General features: G+C 38.0%; 1 protein-coding gene across 3 annotated transcripts in view; it reads right to left on the reverse strand.

The window, feature by feature from the left end:
* Positions 1–18,238, reverse strand: part of GRID1 (glutamate ionotropic receptor delta type subunit 1) — a 770,551-nt gene that overhangs the window by 268,566 nt on the left and 483,747 nt on the right. The gene's annotated exons all lie outside the window — the stretch shown is intronic.

Consider the following 18,238-nt stretch of genomic DNA (forward strand, 5'->3'; position numbering starts at 1 on the left):
GCGGACTTGTGATGGTTCATATTGAGTAACAACTTGATTGGATTGAAGGATGCAAAGTATTGTTCCTGGGTGTGTCTGTAAGGGTGTTGCCAAAGGATTTTAACATTTGAGTCAGTGGTCTGGGAGAGGCAGACCCGCCCTCAGTCTGAGTGGGCAACATCTAATCAGCTGCCAGCATGGCTAGAATAAAGCAGGCAGAAGAAGCTGGAAAGAGCAGACTTGCTGAGTCTTCCAACCTCCATCTTTCTCCCGTGCTGGACGCTTCCTGCCTGTGAACATCAGACTCCAAGTTCTCCAGCTTTCGGACTCTTGTACTTACACCAGCGATTTTCCAGGGGCTCTCAGGACTTCAGCCACAGGCTGAAAGCTGCACTGTGGCTTCCCTACTTTTGAGGTTTTGGGACTCAGACTGGCTCCTCAGCTTGCAGACGGCCTATTGTGGAACTTCACCTTGGGATCGTGTGGGCCAATACTCCTTAATAAACTCCCTTTCATATATACTTCTATCCTATTAGTTCTATCCCTCTAGAGAACCCTGACTAATACAGATTTTGTTTCTGGCTAACAAGTTCTGGAGGAGGAACTTGCTAGCCAAAGTGCCAGTGGTAGGCAGGGCAGGGTTGCAGTTGAGGAGTTGGTGGTGCTGTGGAAGGAAGTTGGAGGGAGCTGCCAATAGCTCCCTGTTCCAGGTAGAGGGTAGAGGCAGCAGGGAGTGTGAAATGCTAAAGCCTTAGATGACCTGGGGAGGGACAGAGTGACTGGCCCCCTGCAAGGAATGCTTGTGGGGCAGAAGGAACAGTGGTCAGTGGCAGGGCTAGAGCCCCATTCAGGGCCAGATGGGAGAACAGAGGGTCAGTACACCCCACAAAATGCTAATATTAAGGGAGACAAGGAGCCCTTGAAAGGATGTGGGCTCAAACAAGCCATAGATTTACATTTTTGAAAACCTCTGACTGCGGTAGGGAGAGAGGATTAGAGAGGAACAAAACGAGGAGGAGAGAGCAGAGAAGAGAGCACCCGTCTCTGTAGCTGGGAGCAACATGGGAACTACAATAAAAATGGAAGCTAACACATACAGACGCCTCTCAACTTAAGATGGGCTTACATCCTGACAAACCCATCATACGTTGAAAATATCATAAATAAAAAATGCATTTAATCCCCCTAGCTGACGAACATCGCAGCTTAGCCTTGCTCAGAATGCTCACGTTAGCCTACAGTTGGGCAAAGTCACCCAACAGAAAGCCTATTTTATAATAAAGTGTTGAATATCTCACAGAATTTCTTGAATGCTATACTGACAGTGAAAAACAGAATGGTTTTATGGGTACTAAACTGGGTATTCTACTGAATGTGTATCATTTTCATGCCATTGTAAAGTCAAAAAATTCTAAGTCAAACCATTCTAAGTCAGGAACAGCCTGTATAAGCCAGCAATTTCAGTGATGGAAGAGAGGGCTAGCCAGGTTAAGAAAAGCTCTGGTTCACTCGTTCTAAGAAGGGACTAAGTCAGTGGTAAATTACAAGACAAAATTTTAACTACAAATAGCTACATTTTGAAATAGGTCTTAAATCTTTCTCCTTGCATGTGACACATTCTAGCTTTGAGAAAATATGATGGTAAAAAGGAAGCTAATGAGGTCAGGAATTGGTGATGAGGGTTTCAAAATCATTTAAACAAGAACATAACATTTTTAAGGGTAAGATGGTAAACAATGTATTTCAGGAACTGTCTTAAGAAGCTGATATGTGTGTGAAGCCTGGTCAGTTGAAACTGCGTGCTGGATCTGGGAGAAAGTAAAATATTAAGCATTGTATCCTTTTAGGATAATTAATATTTCCTAAATATACTGAATTACAGGGATTTCAAAAGAACTAAAATGCTATTACATATTGGATTTGGGCTTAAACTACTAAACTGTATTTCAGGCAAAAGTCTGTTCAAGGGAATATGATTTTATTAGATTGGAACCGACAGTCAAAGGTGGGGAAATTGACAATGTCCATATCTCAGGACTACCAGATGGAATGGGCCTAGAACACAGCTGGGCTTCAGGGAGGGCACAGCAGAGGGCACAGTTGAGCCTGGTGTGCATGCTTAGCTCTGCTCTTAGCTGCCTTGGTGACCAAGGCCCTGCCCCGAACACAGGATACAGAATAAGAGAAATCACATTCTAATCTGACACGAAGAAAGAATATAAGAAAAAGCAATGAGTAGATTAGTTAGTTTTACCTGAAAGATGGAATATAAAGGACTTGGGGAGGGAATTTTTATCTAGAAAAAGCATGAGGTCATGAAGACCCTAATTTAAATTATGCCCAAAAGGGGGAATCAGAGCCAGTACACCTCCAAGAGGAATTGGATGTGTCTCATGCCTTTCGTTTTTCCCATATTCTCTTGATGGCAGAGGGCACTGTAGGAATAACAGGCCATCTTCCTATAAGTCCTTTGATTAAACTTCTCCTGCTTCCTCAACTTTCTGGAGGGAGAATCGGCAGCACTGAGCTCTCCCCACTACACCCCAAGGAGGACCCTGGAAATCTGTAGTGGAGCTGACTTACAAAGTTGCATAGCACGTTTCTGTAAACACAACCATCGCTTTCCCTGGCAACCTGGGGCAGCACCTGGAGTGAGTGGCTAAGTGGGTCAAGGGCAGCCACCACATCAAGTGGGCTCAGCCCCTGCCCCCAGCTGCCCTAGTCTGCACTGTTTCTTTTCCATTCTACCCACCCAGGAATTCTTGAAGGCTCCCTTTCCAACCCATTAGCTGCCATATGCCTTCCTCACAGTGAGGGTCTGCAGGTACCTTGCAGAACTTCCTGTTTCCCCTAACCCAGTTCTCATCCATGTGCTCTGGGTCAGAGCATGTGTGCTGGCTGCCAATGTACTCCCATCCACCTCCTTGCACTTGTGGGACTATTCTTACTGTACAATCCAGAGATATCTGCAATCAGAATCTAAGAAGCCACAGAAGCAGCTTCCCCACTTCCTTGGGGGCAAATAAAAAGGTCACTTTTCTCCTTGCCTCAGTCCCAAACCTGTGTGATCAGTCAGTTCTAGCAGTTTCATGCCAGGCCCTGCTCCTGTCCTGTTGGTCCTCCTGGGTCCCTTTAGTGCCACAGAGGTGAGTACAGGGATGCACTCACTCCCTGCTCACTGATGTCAGGCTGCACACACCACGCTGCACTTCCTGGCTGCACACATCAGGTCAGTCTCTGTACTACTATAAGACACCCTGACCTCGGGACCTTCTTAAGTGTACAGAGGGCAATCCAAGTGGCTTCTTGGAAAACACACTTTCCCTTTGTCCTGGGCAAACATTTCCTCCAGTAGTGCAGCCAATGAGCAGAAGAAGCAAGACAATGTATACACAACACTATTAGAAGTCAGTAAGTCAGCAGCACAAACAAAAGTAATACATCATACACAGATGCTCACTGAGTGCATGCACTCAAAGTAAGCCTTTTGTATTTTATTACTTTTTAAGTTTATATTATGAAATATATTTTATGTACAAACATTATATACATTAAATATGAATAATAAAATGATTTCAGTGCGCCTTTCATCAAGCTAAGAAATAAAATATTACCCACATCTTGGTTGGATGCCTCCTTCTCAAATGCCTACTCCTTCCTCCTCACAGAAGCAGCCTTTGTCATGCTCTGATTAGAGTAGTGTAACCCAAATAACATACAGCTTAGTCTCATTTATTCTGTTTAGCTTTGGGTAAGCTAAACAGTGTGCATGCCTCTTGCAACTGTGTGCTAACATGCTGTTTCTCAAACTTCGTTGTGTATCAGTATCACTTGGGAACTTAATAAAATTACAAAGTTCCAGTCCTGTCCCACTTCAACAAGCAACATCTCTGGGTACCCCATGAGCTTTCCAGATAATTCCAATACTCACCACCAATAACCGCTGGCTGAACATTAAGCATTACTGATTGATTCATGGCTGATAGGTGCAGCTCTAGTTTATTCATTTTCAAAGCTGTGCACAATCACATTGTATGACTATATTACAATTTATTCACCCTATTGTTGATTACCATTTGACTGTTTTGTTTGTTTGCTATTAAGAAGTTTCCATGTACATTGTCTTGTGCATGTATCTTGGTGTGCTTGAGTAAGAATTTCTTTAGGATATATATCTAGAATTAAAATTCCTTGATTAGAAAATAGGAACATATTCAAATTTACTAGGTAACAGCAAATATGTAAAGTGTAAAATAAATTTATATATTTGGATTGATTTCTGTCATATTATTTATATTCTATATTTTGCTATTTTTTCATTTTTCCCTTTTGTAAAGTGGTTTTACAAATTTATAATCATATGTGGTAAAGGGAGTTTCTGTTGCTCTACATCCTTGCCTACACTTGATATTGTATGACTTCCTAATATTTGACAGTCTGGTAAGTATGCATTGGAGCATCATTAAATTTTATTTTCACTTCCCTAATTCTTAATAAGGTTGAATATCTTTTATACACTTATGAATCATTTGTATTGCCTTTCCTGCATTTGTGATTTTGTCTAATTTCCACGGAGTTGGTTCTCTTGCATGTTAATTTGTGGGACTGTATTTTTTTATTCTAGATATAAAGCCTTCGTCACCTGCTACAGGTATCTTCTCCACGTTCGGGAATGTTTGTTAGAACCAGACTACAAACCCATCTAACTCTGGTTCTTTGTAGAGAGGCTGGCTTTGTAGCTTACCGTGTGGTCAGTCTGTATTATATGAACGTTTCATGTGCATTCACTGTTCATTTGTTGGTGTCAATGATCATTTTTAGGTCCATTAAAAATCTGTGCATTTCTCTTTGAATATTGGCTATTTTTAATATATTTTGGGGGTTATTTTATTTTATGTATTTATTTATTTATTTTGAGACAGAGTCTCGTTCTGTCTCCCGGGCTGGAGTGCAGTGGCACAATCTTGGCTCATTGCAACCTCTGCCTCCTGGGTTCAAGCAATTCTCCTGTCTCGGCCTCCTGAGTGGCTGGGACTACAGTCGCATGCCACCACGCCTGGCTATTTTTATTTTTATTTTGTTTGTATTTTTAGTAGAGACGGGGTTTCACCATGTTGGTCAGGCTGTTCTTGAACTCTTGACCTCAGGTGATCCACTCACCTCGGCCTCCCAAAGTGCTGGGATTACAGGTGTGAGCCACCGTGCCTGGCCAAGGGGTTTTTTTTATTAGTTACACACCGTGTAGAAAGATAGCACCTTGCTGAATTAAATGTTACCATCATATAGATATCCTATTTATTTCTAGTAATACATCTTGCCTTATGGTCTATTGTGTCTGATATTAATATAGCTACACGAGTTTTATTTGATTAGCATCTGCCTACTCTAACTTTTTCCATCTCTTTGCCATCAGCCTTTCTCTGTCTCACATTTTAGTTGGAATGCCTGTAAACCTAATATACTAGATATTTTACATCCATATTTGAATTTTTAGTAGAAACCTTAATCTGCTTATATTGATTATGATTATTTATATATTTGGATTGATTTCTATAATATTATTTATATTATATATTTTGGTGTTTTCTCTTTCTTCCTTGTTTGTTGCCCCTTAAAATGATTTGTTTCCTATCTTCACTTATTTACCTTCCCTTAGCAGTTATGTTCTCTATGTTATCTTTTATTGGTTATTCTAGGTATTTTAATATGCATATCTAACAAAGTATGAAGTTAATCAGTATTTTTACTCTCTTCTTTAACATTTACTTCCAATCACCATTATCCCAACTAACACATTAAAAACCTCCAGTATTTTAATTCAATCTTTCTTTATATTTTTCTATTACACATTATTTCTATTGTTTGATACAGCCAATATTTGTCTATGTAACCAATATTCATTAGTTTATTGGTAAGGCATTCTTTTAGAAACCTCAGACATTACATCTGGGATCATCTTCCTCCTCCTGAAGTATATTATTGAGAATTGCCTTTAATTTGGGTTTGTTGGTGATAAACTCAGTTTTTGTTTGCTGGGAAATGCCTTTATTTTTATCTCACTCTTGAAAGATATAATTCTAAGTTGACTACTATTTTCTTTTAGACATGGAAAGTAATATGACACCGCCTTCTAGCTTCCACTGCTGTCCAGTATGTAAGTTTCCCACAGCTGCATTAACAAATTATCATAAACTTAGTGCTTCAGAATAACAGAGTTTTATTCTATCATATTTCTGGAGACCATAAGACCAAAATCCATTTCACTGGGCTGAAATCTCGGTGGTGGCCAGGATGTCCTCCTTTGGAGACCCTGGGGGAGACATGTTCCTCACTTCTTCCAGCTTCTGGTGGCCATCAGCATTCCCTGGCTTGTAGCTGCATCATTCTAAGCTCTGCCTCTATGGTTGCATTACCTCCTCTTCTTTTGTACAAACCTCCCTTTGCTTTCGAAACTCTTATAAGGATGCTGGGATTGGATTTAAGACCTGTCCAGATAACCCAAGATAATTGTCCCATCTCAAGATCATTAACTTCATCATATCTGCAAAATGTCCTTTGCCATGTAAGGTAATACTCACAGGTTCTGGGATTAGGCCTTGGATATCTTTGGAGTCCATTATTCAGCCCACTGCATCCAGATATTAAGAATCATTTTAATTGTCATTCCCTTGTAGATGATATGTCTTTTCTGTCTGGATGTTTTTTAGGTTTTTCTTGTCTTTGGTGTCCTGCAGTAGCATGTTATGCTGTACCCAGATATGGACTTTTAATTTGTATTCTGTTTCTGATTCTAGGGATTCCTGAGTATGGAGTTTGATTTCTTTCAATAATTATAGAGAATTAGAAGCCATAACATCGTTTATTATTTTTTCTTCTCCATTATCTCATATTTCATTTTAGAAATCCAATCAAAAATATGTAGGACATTTTCATTCTACCTTCCACGTATCTTAACTTCCCCTTCATATTTTCTATCTCTTTGTTTCTCTAGGCCTCATTCCAAATAATGTCTTCATATTTTCCAGTTTACTAATTCTTTGTGCATATGTATCCACTTTGGTGTTCAACCTCTAAGATTTTTAACTTCAATTGTTACATTCTTAATTTTCTGACGTTCTGTTCATTTCCTTTTCCATTTTGCTTTTTAAACGCCTTTTATTCCTTGCTCATATTTTCCAGTCTTTATTTTTGAAACATATTTAAGCACACTTATTTAATATTCTATGTCAGATAATTCTAAATATGTAAAGTCATTTCAGCTGTGATTAAACTGCACTTTATTGTTCCCTGGTTTTCACTAATGGTGACTTTTTTCTTTCATTCTTGTTTTCCTTTTTCCTTCTCTCTCTCTCTCTCTCTCCTCTTCTCTCCCTCTCTCCCACCTTCTCTTTCTTCCTTGTCTTTTCCATCATGTATGTAATCTCATTTTCCTTAAAACTTCCTTTTGAAGCCTTTGATTCACATTACTTCAAAAACTATTTATGCTTGCTTCAACCACCTAACTAGGAGCACTAGTTGTCTATAACCACTACAAATCTATAACCACTACAAATTAAGTTTTCCTTTCAGCTTTTTAAAGACACCGTAAATAGTGGAAACTTGGATCACAAACCTGCATGGGAGTTATCAATTCTGAAGAAAACTCCCCGCTCCATGCAACTCCAGTCAAGACTGAACATTTTCCTTGCCATCTCCTTCTGCATAGTGTATTCATTTCTTATTATCCTTACACTGAAGATAGAAGTTTCCAGCTTTATGTAGAAATCTCTCGTCAGGCTCCACATTTGTTTAGTTCTTAGACTTTATCTCATATGTCCTATTCCTTGCACAGTCATAAGAAAAAAGCTTAGGGTTTTCACAGTTGGGCAAATACATGCAAGGCAAAAATTAAATTTGAAGCTTACATATTGCTGAGAGTTCCTATTACCACTTTACATTTGGCCTTCATAGATGTTACTCTTGATGAACTCTATTTTTGAGTATTTTTAAATGTATTATATCTGGCTTTTTTGGTCATTTTTCCTTTTGTGAGTGTCATTCAGGCTAATTATTCTTCCATGAAGACATACTACTAATCCTTTTGTATGGAATTTAAATTCTTTAGCTCATGACTCTGGTCTTTTTCTGGGACACACACCTGCCTCCCAAATAGCTCCCTATATGTTTTGACTTTGTGACTGACTAAACCTCAGTTACTATGCTATAATTTACATTTGTTTCATTTGGCTGCCTTTTCTTAAGTTTCTTGTCATTAATATTAGAAAGAGGGCTATTTCTGAGGGGCCCAAGAGAAGCATGTGCACTCTCCTCCATTTGGCCAAATCCGAATTGTATTCTTGAATCATCTCACTATCGTGACTGAAAGAATGTAAACATTCTGCAGATTCCACCTTATTTTGTTTGTTGCTCCAGAAATATATCCCTAAATTTCTGTTACTTCCTCTCCTACAATCTAATAGCTTCCACCCATAAACCCTATTTCATCAGTACTGCTCATTAAAGATATCAGCCCTGTGAGAGATGATGGTAACTTAAGCTAAGGTGGCTGCAAATGGTCATCTTTAGAACTAGGTAAAATTTAGAATTTGGAGCATCAACTGTTGATGAAATTGGAATTGATTGATGGCAAAATACTGATAGATATAGCTCCATTTTCAATGGGAGAAGTATTTGCAATTTAATAAGCAGAATATTGTAACAACACAAGTAGAGAAGACATAAGGGATGGAGTTTCAAGTTAACATCATATCCTTTTTACCAGTCATCAGAAAAGACTCTTTTATTGCCTTATACCATACATAATAAAAGATTTCTGTGAATACACTAAAATGTGAGAAATTGCTTCACGCGCTACATAATAAAAATAATCACTGTCTCTAATTCTCTACTGAGAATGCACTGAATCTTAGAAAATCTGCATTTTGAGTCAAATAAATTATTAAGAAACCTCTGCAAATCTCTACTTCACTTGCAAAGTGTTAAGACCAAAGAAAAGTTAGAATTCTAAAGAAAAGCCAATCCTCACATTCTTCCAAAAGGCACACGCTTAATTCACTGATTCGAAGCAAAACAGTCCTTTTTATAGTGTGCACTAAGGGAGGGGTAAGATGTGATTTCCTCTGTTCAGAGGAACATGTGTATTCAGCCAGGGTATATGGCTGGCTTCAGGAGGACTTGCCATTCCAAAAAGTGTAAAGTATACAAGTATATGTGCATTTTCCTGTGGAGAAAGCCCATAGGCTAAATTGGATTTTCAAAGAAGCCTTTAATCAAAACAAAAAGGTGATGAATTACTGATATGGAGGCTAGTAATGGTTTCTAAAGTGCTCCTTTTTGCTAATTATGAGAACAATAAAAATGATGATCATATCAATGGGATAATTTGGAGACACAAGAGCTTCACTAGCTGTCAGATTCAGCTATTTCTTCCTCACATCCATTCAGGCCTCTGATGTAATAACAGAAAAAGAAATAATAGAAGAAGTAATTGAATTAATATGATGGACTACCATGCAGCTAGAAAGATGACTGAATACATCTGCGGTGTTACTTCGTCACATGCACAGATGTGGATGACAGCGTTAAGGAAAGCAGAAAAGAAAGGAAAAGAGGAATAAGTTATAGAGTGATATATAAATACATTTATAGTAAAGATATATGTATAGTATAATAAAAACTTAGATGAGGACACACCCAGCTTCAGAACAGTAGTTGTCCCTGGGGGAAAAGACGGAACTAACCAGTATATTTGGTGCCTGCCTGAGACTCTTGCCCACTTCCTCCATGCTAGGGCAACCCCAGGGGGCCCTCCCCTCCAGGATACCCAGAATCAGAGCTGTGTCCTGCCTGGTCCCAGACCACCTGGGTTGTCTCAGTTTTAAGAGACAGCCATGGCCCCATTTCTGGTTGTGGAGACATAAGGGGGTTCTCCATGCTGGATTTTTTAGATGGTTTTCTGAATCCTAAGAAGAAGACCTAGAATAGATAGCACCTTTCTGCCTCTGGATGTTTGAGTCCTGAGCAGAGTCCACTTGAGGGCCAGCCCATCACACTGCAAAGATCAGGGAGCCCGAAGATGCCACTTAGCCTCTGAATTGCCCTACCTTGAAACCTTATGACCTGTCTCTGAACCATTTGTAAAGTGAAGTAATAAATTTTTAGACCATTCAAGGAAATTTGATTCATATTTTTCTGTTACTGTAGTCAAAACAACCTTACTGATTCACACTTTAATGGGACTTGAAATGGAGTACAGGGCAGATTTTCACCGTATCCAAAACAGCCAATTTCTCCAAATATGAGAGCTCAAATATGGCAAAATTTCAATGATGGACATGTGGGTGTTTGTTATATTACTCTCTGTATCTTTTAAGCTTCTTAGAAATATTTTATTGAAAACAGAGAAAGAATAACTGCAAAGGTCTCACTTCAAGCCAGGTTGAGGGGCAAAGAGGATAAATTTTTATAATGAAGAGAAATTTTCAAAGCCACAATTAAAATAGTAAGGCTCTCCTTTTTTCTAAATATATATTTTGGCAAACCAGGTGCAAAACTCATGCACAAATAAGTTTTTGTCTGATCTGCAAAACTTCAGTAAAATTTTGGAAAGTTCTGATATCAGAGAAAAATATTATTAAACATTTATATAAATCTCTAAACTTATATAGGGCTATGCAATCACATTATTAGTCATTTCCTTTTATTCCTTTAGGAAGACCTAGATCTATCAAACATCTGTGTGATACCAGCATTACTCCATCTCTGGAGAAATAACAAAGTTTATTTTCCTCCTCCAAACCATGGTGTCAGTAATCTAAGTTGATGACAGTAGAGAAACTTCAGACAAGAAAAGTTGAGAAAATAAAAGAATTCAATAAAGTCATGATGATAGAATAACTCCTGCTGGAGTCAACAGGATTTTCAGAATGTGTGTTGCATTCAGATCCCTATAGACCACCTAGGGCAAGGTGGACCAAGGCTCCATGGAGATCAGGACATCCTGAGTAGGAAGAGAGGGTGGGAGACATTGCCAAAGCTTGGCACTGGTTACATCTCCAGGACAGAGGACGGTGGAAGAAGGGGCATCTTCTGAGTAGTCATCCTGACCAGAGGCACATCATCTCATTAGCTGCCCCCTAAAAACTTATGGGGTATGCATGAGTCTCCCTGGTTTGCATAGGCCACAGCAACTTACCAAAGAGGGTTCTTTTGTTTCCTAAAGTGAGATCCATGGGCCAACGGTATCGGCATCATCTCAGAGCTTGTCAGAAATGCAAAGTCTCAGGCCCCACCCTAGACCTATCTCATCAGAATCTGCATTTTAACAAGATCCCCAGGTGACTTATGGGCACACTAATGTTTGAGAAGCCCTGGTCTAAGATATTATGCAGTGAAGTGATGAGCGTAGGGTCTGAAATCAGATGGATTTGAGTTCCAACCCCGGCTTCTCCTCTTCCCGATGGTGTAACTTGGACAAGGCACTTAATTTCTTTGAGCATCATTTATAAATGGAATAATAGTACTTCCTAGGGTTTTGACAAAGTTCAGTGGCTTTAATTCAATAGGATACAATGTGTCTAGCCCAAAATTTTGCAGTGAGTCTTCCTTATCCATCTAACTTAAAAACTAAACTTCTTAAACTTCTTTCTACAACCTTTGATACCCATCAAAGACCTGTCTCTACCTGGCCTCCATGCAAGCCAGAGCAGCCCTTTTTCTGCCCTTCCCATCATCCCATTCCTCCTACAGCCTCTTCTATACCGTTAAGGAAGCCCATAGCAGACCATCCCAATTTTCAATTAGCTCTTTACTGTTCCTCACCTCCAAGAAATCTTAGGTACCCTTGACCCCTTGCTAGGACATCAAAACAGGACTCCACAATTCTGTTATTAAATAAAATGAGCCATTGTTTGAAAAGTAGTTCAGCTTCCTTTGTTTGTATAAATGACACAATAGCTTCTGGTCACCATAGAGCCAGCACTCTGCCTGCCCTCATACTCTGGCTGCCCAGCATTCAGCTAGCAGAGCTGCCTCCCATCCACCTCCTCCATCACAGCCCATTCCCATGCGTGGGCCCAGTCAGCAGAGCCAGCAATCTGCAGCAGTCTCCTCTCCCTAAAGACTAGCATGTGGAGGAACAGGCTCTCTGTTCAGTTCTGGCAAACCCTTCCCAGATCTACTGGTTTACTAGGAGAACCTGCTATACCAGCCAGAGAAGTGCAAAGTCCTAAGAACTTTACATTTTGAGAAGCTTACCCCATTTTATCAACCAATTTGTATTTCTTCACATTTTACTCTACTTTGTTCAATCATATTTAACCATAAGCACAAGGTAGACATCTCCCTGCCAATGAGACTAGGGACCTACACTGAGGACAGTGACTGGAGCTCCTCTAGTTGGTTGGTTATTTATAGGTGATGGACGTGTTTAGGTGGGCTGCCTGTGAGATTTATCCATCTTCTCCTCAGTTTTCTCCTCCTCCCTTTTTTCTTGTCACCTACTGTTACTTTCTGCTTTCCTTTTGTTTTTACTATTTCCTTTGTCTCTCACTCTTCCTCCCTCTCTCTTTTTCTTTTCCCTCTTTTTCCTACATCTTCTCTGAGCTTCCTGCTTCTGCCATAGAAAATTCTACCTAGCAAATTCTAAATTCTCAAAACTCCATTTCACCCATCCCTGCTCATTCAACTTCCTTTAATTCCAATGGACTCAGAACATTCAGGGTAGGTCAAAGCAATTCCCAAAAGTGGTTTATCAATTGCTAACCTTACTCTTACTTTTTCAGATGTGATATTCCTGAAATATGCTCTAAGTTGCATCTGAAATGTAAACTTCTGCAGGTCTAAACCTGGATTTTAAAAGCACTGAAATAACTATTGGGACAAGTTAAAAACAGCTTTGCCTGGCATTTGGAGGGACAGCAAATCTAGAGTGTTTGCAGTTCAACAATCAAGGCAGAGGCTGAGTGGGAAGTTTTCCAGGTAATGGGTTTCAGCAGTCACAGGCAGAGACATGCCCCTTTCTGCAATCCCCTGCACCCAACAGAGCAACGTGGAAATAGGCCCAGAAAAGGAGTTTCAATTTTGTAACTATTCACCAGCTTCTCTCCAATCTCCCCTTACCCCTCTCCTCCCAAGATTCTGGTAACCACTATTCTACTCTCTACTTCTACGAGATCAGTATTTTTTAGATTCCACTTGAGTGAGATTATGCAGTAATGGTCTTTCTGTGCCTGGCTAATTTTACTTAACATAATGTCTCCCAGGTTCATAAATATTGTCTCAAATGACAGAATTTCACTCTTTCTTATGGCTGAATAGTATTCTCTTTTGGTTTTATACCACATTTTCTTTATCCATTCATCTGTTGATGGACACTTAGGTTGTTTCCATAGCTTGGCTATTGTCAATAGTGCTGCAATAAACATGAGAGTTCAGGTACTTTGGAGACGTTGATTTCCTTTCTTTTGGATAGATACCCAGAAGTGGGATTGCTGGTTGATAGGGTAGTTGTATTTTAATTTTTTGAGAAACCTCTATACTGTTTTCCATAATGATTGTACTAATTTACATTCTCACCAACAGTGTGTTAAGATTCCCTTTTCTCCACATCCTCATCAATACTTTTTATCTCTTATCTTTTTTATAATAGTCATTTTGATAATGAGTGAGGTGGCATCTCATTGTGTTCTATTTTTTAAATTGACACATAATGCACATATTCGGGGGTACATAATGATGCTTCAATTCATACAATCCATAGTGATCAGATCAGGGTGATTAGCATAGCCATCACCTCAAAGTTTATCATTTATTTGTCTTGGGAATGCTCAATATCTTTCTCTTAGCTATCTGAAACTATATAGTATATTATTGTTAGCTATAGTCATCCTACAGTGCTGCAGGACACTAGAACTTATTCCTTCTATCTAGTGAGTCATTGTGGTTTTGATTTGCAATTCTCTGATGATTACTGATGTTACGAGAAATAAATTCTGGTAATCTATTGACCATCGGGCAAACTATAGTTAACAATAATATACTGTATATTTCATAATAGCTAGAAGAGAGGTTTCTGAATGTTTTCACCACAAGGAAATTATAAACGTATGACACGATGGATATGCTAATTACCCTGATTTGATCATTATACAACATATATGTGCATGAAAATATCACATTGTACCCCCCATAAATATGTACAATTATTATGTCAATTTAAAAAAAGAAAATGGGTTTTAAGAAAGGCATAAAGAAACTCCATTAACTCAGATCTAAAATTCATAAGGATCTTTTGGTCATTCACTGTATATACCCACAATTTTCATTTAGTTCAGGACTACTGTAAATTCTCACTGTGCCTCCCAAACCAAAAGGAAATTGTAAGTGATAATCCATTGCTCTATCTATGCTGGAGTTAGAACCAGAACCAGCTCTTCCAGGGTGAGGTAAACGTCTCCTGTTGTGCACCAGGCCTGGTAAGTACTCATGAAGGAAGAAGGGAAGGGAAGGAGGAAAGAGCAAAGGAGCAAGAGAGAGAAGAAGGAAGAGAGAAAGAAAAAGGGAGAAGGGAAAAAATGAGTTATTTAGAATTACACACACATACACAAAAAGTGAACCTCAAAATTTTTAATATTTTAAACTATGACCTGAGTAGCCATCTCCATAAAACAAAGCCAATTCTTTTCATTGTGTTGTTAAATTATTAAAAGCTGGCTGAGCCCTTTAATTCACAGTTTACTCCCCAGGCAGATATTCAAACAGAAAAATAAATATAATAGCAGCTGATCCTTCACAGTCCTCATTTGCTTGCCTGTTGCAAACCACTTTAATTATTTTGTTTGCAATACCTATTTGTTTATCTCAGGAGAATATTTAAATCCGCTTCTATTTGTGCACAACTATCCCTACCACTAGGAAAATGAGACCTTATGTTTCACATTAACACCTCATTTTTTTTTATCCCTGAGGAGCTGACAGAGAATTATAATTTTAATTGCATATATAATTTAAAATCCTAAAAATTACCACAAAAAACTTTCCAAAGATGATTTAGAAATAAAATTGCATGGCCCAGAGCCCTTAAGTGTCATGATTCTGGAGTTTATAGCCCTGTATTTAACATATCCAATCCTTACATCTGAACAAGATCCAATTTTGTAGACCCAAGTGTAAAGATAAAAAACATACGTTCAGAAGGAAATATAGCTTGGTAATTAAGAGTGCAAATGCTGGCCATGGTGGATTAATAAGGGCTGAATTTACCTGTCATCTTAAATAACTAAAAACAAACAAAATATATGCAACAAGTTTTCAGACACTGGATAACAGGCATAACTAGACATACATAACTAAACCCCCTAAATCCAGGGAAAGGACCATCTGAAAGGAGCAGGTGCAGCAATCCTTAGAAATAGGCCAAATTAGCAACAGACTAAAGAGATCTGCATAACAAAGCTCCAAAGCAGGTCTTGAAAAAATCAAAATATTCAAAGTAACTCAGCTGTGTCCCAAGGAGGGAGAAAGTCTTTAAAGGACTAACAATGAATCAAGCACCCAACCACGTAAAAGCACAATGTCTGGCATCTAATCAAAAATTATCAGGCACGTAAAGAAGCAGGAAAATACAATCCATAATGAGGATATGTCAATATCCTCAATCAATCCTCAATCAATCAATAGAAACACACCCAGAAATAATGCAGATGGTAGATGGTAATTAGGAAAACAGGACACTAAAACAGATATTATAAATATTATAAACACATACCATATGTTCAAGAAGATAGAGCAAAACATGCATGATAGGGAGAAAAATAAAAGGCACAAATTGGATTTAACAAATAGAATATGTAATGCCTGAGATGAAAAATACACTGGATAAAATTAACAGCACATTAGACACTGTAGAAGAAAAGTCAATGAACTTGAAAGTATGGCAACAGAAACTACCCAAAATGAATCACGGAGATAAAAAGAAAAAAAAAAATGAATCATGGAGATAAAAAGAAAAAAGAAAAAACGGGAAAAAGATCAACAGAGCATTAGTGAGAATGGAATAATTTCAAGCAGCCTAATATACAAGTCATTCAAGTCCATGAGGGAGAAAAGAGAGAAGGGGATACAGAAAAAAGTACTTGAGAAAATAATTGCCAAAAAGTTTCCACGTTTGATGAAGAGCACACATAATTAAGCACATAACCAAAGAGAGGCAAAGAAAAAATCCTAAAAGCAGCTAGAAGAAGAAGATCTGATATGCAGGGAGAAATAAAACTAAGATTAAGAGCTGAGTCCTCATCAAGGCAAGCCTGAAGTCCGTGATACATCTTTTAAGTATGAAAAGAAAAAAAAAAACTATGTTTTTCCTAGATTTTTATACATGCCAAACTAAAGCAAAGGAAAGAGGTTTTTAGAAAAATAAAAGGTAAAAAAAAAATCTTCAGAAAAAAAAGATAACCTAGATAGTCCTAGATCTACTAAAAAAATAGAATGTGTTCTTAAAATCTTTCCATGAAGGGTATTGAGAGGAACGTTTTCAGACCCAGATAACGTCATTGGTGAATTCTACATGCACTTATGGAAGAAAGAATACCAATTTTACACAAACACTTTCAGAAAATTGAAGAGGAGGAAACATATTGCAACTCATGTCAGGAGGCCATCACTACCCTCATAACAAAACCAGACAAAGGGTTTACAAGATAAGAAACTGAAGCCAATTTTTATATCTCTCGGCATAGATACAAAATTTACAGATTTAAAATTTCTTTAAAATATCTTAGCCAATACTTTAGCTAAAATATTTAAATTTTGAATCCAACATTTTCTTGAAAAAAGACAAAAATATTCATCCCAGGACTGCAGGTTGGTTTTACACTTGAAAATGAATCAATTTAGTTCTCCACCCTAATAGAATAAAAAAGACAAAACGTGGTTATCTCAATAGATGCACAAAAAATATTTGGCAAAATTCAAGATCCAATTATGTTAAAAACTCTCAGCAAACTAGGAATAAAAGAAAACTTCTTCAACATGATAAAGGATATCAACAATCGGCCTACATCTAACATCATCATTAATGATAAAAGGCTGAATTTTATCCTCTAACAGCAGGAAAAAGGGATAGATACCCGCTACTGTTACTTCCACTCAACATTGTGCTGGAGGTTCTAGTCAGGGCACCAGGGCTAGAAAAATAAGTGAGAGAAATCCAGACTGGAAAGGAATCAGGATAGTTTGCTATATTCATGGATGACATGATAGTCTATATAGAAAAATCCCAGGAAATCTAAGACGAAAACCTACTAGAACTAAGAAGTGACTTTAGCAAGATTAGGAACAGAAGGTCAATATCCAGAAACCAGTTGTATTGCTACGTGCTAGTAACAAATAACTGCAAATCTAAATGAAAAAAGAAACAACATTTACAATTATATGAAACTTATTAAATATTTGGAGATTAATTTAACAAGACCTGTACACTTAACAGTGTAAAACATTGCTAAAAATAATTAAGAAAGACCTAAACAAATGAAAAGATATGCTTTGTTCATGAATTAGAAGACAATATTGTTAAGACGCCAGTTCAACACAATTGAAATTAAAATCCTAGCAGGATTTTTCTAGAAACTGATAAGTTAATTCTAAAATGCGTATGGAAACGCAGGGCCTCAACTAGGGTAAGGCACTATCACAAACTTCAGAGTGAATTCCTCTTAAATTTTTTGTCCTGAGTGCCTCACTTGTCTCACCCTAGTCCCACACCTGTGAAAATGTGAAGAACCTAGAAAGGTGAAAACAAAGCTTCAAAAACAGAACAAGGTACAGAACTTTCTCCTCTTGATTTCAAAGTTAACTATAATGCCACAGTTATTAAGATAGTGTGGCACTGCTGGGACACAATCCTTCCACCAGTCAATGGTCAATGGAACAGAAGAGAAAGTCCAAGAATAGATACACATACTGAAGGGCAATTGATTTTTGACAAAAGATCCAAGGTAGAAAGGATATTTTCAATGGTTGGTGCTGGAAAAATTAAATAACTATGTAAAAAAATAAAGATTAATCTTAACCATTACCTCATATCATATGCAATAATTAACCACCAATATACACAACAACATGCATGTGTCTCAAAATCAATATGCTGGGTGAAATAAGCTCCACAAAAAAGAGTGTAATACAGGTATGATTCCATTGATATAAAATTCTAGGAAATGTAAAGTAATCTACAGTGACAGAAAGCGGATCAGAAGTTGTCTTG

Source organism: Hylobates moloch, unplaced genomic scaffold (assembly GCF_009828535.3).
Source record: "Hylobates moloch isolate HMO894 unplaced genomic scaffold, HMol_V3 SCAFFOLD_3, whole genome shotgun sequence".
NCBI classification, from domain to species: Eukaryota; Metazoa; Chordata; class Mammalia; order Primates; family Hylobatidae; genus Hylobates; species Hylobates moloch.